Here is a 4,335-nt window from a genome sequence, read left to right as displayed (position 1 = left end):
AGAAAAGGGAGACGGGAGGAACATTGCACAGCAACATACACATATACTTCAACACTCAGCGGTACACAGTTCCACATGAAACAAGTGTTTGATAGGGCTCACTGTGGTGAGCCCCCTGGTCTTTGACGCGGGGATTCTAAGACACTACATGTTCACACACACACACACACACACACTATATGTACGCATGTGTAAACAAATCGTGACAAAACACACGCACCATGACGACTGGGCGAGAGGAAGTGTTAGTGAGGGGTACTGCGGCAAAGTCAGCGGAGAAGAGGGGTGAAGAGAGCGAAGTTGAGATTTTAAAGGTGAAGAGAGGGGTCACCCATCAGACCCGTAAGAGAAACAGGAAGTGGCGCACGGCAGAAAACTAAAACGTATCCATCCGAGTCGCGTCGAAGGAGACAAAAGCTCTCCTCTGTGTCGCCGTCTTTACCCGTGCTGCTTCACGTCTCTTCTCCACTGAGGAGGCGGAGCGCATGTGTGGACAAAAAAAGTAATTTACAAAAAGTGGAATGTTTACAACAACATTAAGCTTGTTTACGACGGGAGGTTCTCATCTAATACACCGTTTAGATGAAGGCGGTTCTCCACACACGCTGTAAATAGTCAAAGCAAGTGTACTTGTTTGTATATATAGAGTGTAGTGTTTTCAGCAGCGACTGTTCTGTACAGAAAATCCAGTTACAGAAAAAAAGAAAAGGGGAGGGAAACACTGTTTTTTTTAAATCCACACACAGGCAGGAACGCCACACATTCCCAAACATTAAGAAAGTGCAGACAACGTGGGTCGTTTTTTTTTTTTTGCAACATGCCATTAGAGACTAAAGTCTCAGCTGACCAAACAAATAAACGATAAGCTGCTGAAATGTTAAGTTTATGAAGAGCTATATCTCCCCAGCATGTTCCTCTCAGATGCATCTCTGGTTTTCATGGCAACCAGAGCATAGCTCTGACAGAGACGTTTGTATATCAAACTTGTTTTTGCATGTATAGCCAGAGCAACTTTACACGAGTCACAAATATATTATGTAATAAAGGGGAATGATCAGAATCCACCTGTAAATTCCGTGTGTGTGTGTGTGTGTGTGTGTGTGTGTGTGTGTGTGTGTGTGTGTGTGTGTGTGTGTGTGTGTGTGTGTGTGCGTGCGTGCTCCCCATCCAGAGGGACTGTGATCTGAGTGCAGACTCTGACCCGCAGTCAGTCCTCACCGTGTCAGGACTAATCCATTACTCTGGCATGTACCCCAACAGACTGATCCTTCACCTTTAGTGAGGGCAGCTCGGGCCACACAAACATGGAAGCGTGGACTTAACAGTGTTAGTTTACTCACAATAGCGAAGCCTCTAAAGCAGGGGTGTCAAACTCATTTTCACTCTGGGGCCACATCAGCATCACGGTCACCCTCAAAGGGCCGGTTGTAAATGTAAGACGGTGTAAATGTAACTACGGTACTCCTAACATAGTTAGTTTAGTTTCCCGGGATATCTGTGACTTCCACAACACGTACTTCCAGTTGTGTGATTTCTCCTCCGCCATTGTTTCCTGTTGCTGGTGCAAAATGCATTCTGGGATATTTGGCTGTCCCAAGTACAGACAAGTCACCTCCGATGCATCCCGGGTAAAATGGGCAGAGCGAGCCACATCCGGGCATTAGGGCCGTGCTTGGCTCGATGTGAACTTTGAATTGGAACAGTACTTGGGCTGAGACTGATGACGTTTCAGTACAGAGAAGTACGCATGTTGAGAAACTTGTTGGAAATCCTCTTTATGGGCTGTTGCATCTCCTGTCCACCTGTTGTGATAGTTTTAATGTCGGCACACAGACAACATGCCATCTCATCACTTCGACTTTCTATCGCATAATTTCGACCATGGGGATATTTTTATTTTCACATCTAACTTTAAATTTTTGTAAAAAAAAAAAAAAAAAAAAATTATTATTTTTTTTTTTTTGCTGGCGGATTCGTGGGCCACATAAAATGACGTGGTGGGCCGGGTCCGGCCCGCGGGCCGTATGTTTGACACCCCTGCTCTAAAGTCACTGAATTACAATTAACCTCATTTAAAAACTGATTCCAGTCATCAACATTCAGTCTGCAGCATAATGAGCAACACTTTTAATTAGGACGCAGGACTACAACACATTGATGCTTCAACGATGGCACCCATTCAATGCCTTAAGGAAAACTCTCAAGTAAAAAATCTAGTATTCAAGCTTTCAGCTGTACAAAGCTGCACTTTATTTTAATGTGATGTAAAACGTGCTGTGTTTTTTCTGCAGTCGACAAACTGTTAAGTGTGCAATGAACAAAGGTAAAACTATGAGCTGTCTGAAGTTGCCACCGGACTGACTGATGTACTCCGTTTACATGGAGAGTCTGCACACTGTTGAACTAACTAACTTAAGGTCTATCGTCTAATGTTCCCCAGACTTTGTTTACACTCTGTGGGTCAGCAGACAGTCATTGAAGTCATAGTACCACAGCACAGGCAATGGGGAATCCCCTTTAGAAAACACGGCCCTGCAGGGGCATGCACGTGTCACTCAGTATTGCGTGGCAGAGTTGGAGCATACGGTAAAACACGTTCACAAGCTACTGAAAAATGGCCGCTAAGTAGACGGTGAAAACATAACAGCGCTGTGACGTTTCCACATCGACATTTTAGGGTTTATTACTTTTTAACATAAATGCTGAGAAGTCGGTGCGTGAAATAAGTTTTTTTTTTAAATCAGTCGCAGCGAATGTAGCGAGCAGCGTGGTGCGCTAATATATTAGTTAGCTGTTAGCTTAGCATCGAGAACCCACCATCCTTTTTCTACACGAGGACCCGGTCGACGTTCTAATTACCGTAATATTCCATGTTGGTCACTTTAAATACATTAGGCTTTGTGCTGCAGTTACGTCACTATCATGTTCACCCACAAACGATAAGCGCTATATAATATGATCAGAAATATTTGATTTGTTTTAACCTGAACTAACTATACTTTGTGAAACTTTCTAAAGCAGATTTTGTGACTTGCAGATACAGCCAAGGCAGATTGTTTTTTACTTCTAAACAACGTTTGGAGAAGCATCAATATATAAGTATCAATATATACACCGTAACTGAGTTTAGCGGATTACATTTTGATACATTTTCCACAGCGAGGAAGTTTCCCTCCGAACTGCTCAAACAGTGTAATGTAACATAGCCCCGTCTACTTTACCGTAGTGCGTTTGTGTCAATGTTACTCGTGTTATTTATTTAGATACTTATTTATTTACGAGAAGAGGATTTATCTGTGAATAAGCTGGGCCGCAGGTTCTTAAGGCGACCAGCTTGGGAGTTCCGTTTCGAGGAGTGGTTTCGATGTGCAATACGGAAAACAAGTAGCCGGCACGTTACGGTTAGCTTTTGAGACGAAAGGTCAGCTCACACATTTTTTTCTGCTCCATTGTTTGTTTCCTCCGCCGACGCTCATTTCGTGGTTCGGTTCTCTCGGAGGAGGATGGGGTTTTTGAGTGTAAGTAGCATGTTTACATGAGGACACTGTGGGACGTTTGCCAACGAGACTGTCAATCAGTCTCGGGTCGTCATCAGCTAAATAAGCTCTAGAAGAACTTTCTGTAGATATGAATGGTGGCCGGTGATGTTACAGCAGCCTAACTGTAGTCTACTCACTGAACCACCCGGTGGGACCTAGAGTACACACACCTCACACACACACACACACACAGACAGAGATGCGGTGTAATTAATGAATGGGTGAAGAGTTCTCAGCACCGACGTCTACATATCAGATTGTGTACCCGGCCTCGTCCCAGCAGGTGTGGCTCCACCCCCCGAGAACAGAACACTGTCCGGACTATGTTTCTCATTAACTTCTGTTACTAACTGTCTGGCTTCGGCCCCTTGCTGTTCTGTAGCTAGATGTGACGCCTCCCCATCCAGCATCTCCTCCTCGCCCTCCCCCTAAGTGTACGTCCGTGTTTGCCTCCCCCCTCCGTGTCCTTCTGCAAGATGCATGTTGAACCCTCCGTGTACGTGTGTTAGTAGCATGGTCTACTGTGATGGACGCCTTGTAGGCATTATTTTACCCTGTGGGGTTAATGCTCCACAGTTCCAATCCCAAACACCAGAGGCTCTCTGTGAGATTAAAAAGAGCAAGCGGCTCCATCCAGATATAGAAGAGACACACAGAGACAGTGTCTGCTGCTCTTTAGTTACGTTACCTTCAGAAGCTGTGAAAAGGGAGCGGGCTCTGTTGGGTCATCTTTTTTAGTTTGTTGGTGTACAATATTTCTGTGTTAGTGTTACCCTCTTCTCCTCCTCCTCCTCCT

Source organism: Melanostigma gelatinosum, assembly GCF_949748355.1.
Source record: "Melanostigma gelatinosum genome assembly, chromosome: 7".
NCBI classification, from domain to species: Eukaryota; Metazoa; Chordata; class Actinopteri; order Perciformes; family Zoarcidae; genus Melanostigma; species Melanostigma gelatinosum.
This window is presented reverse-complemented; position numbering follows the sequence as displayed.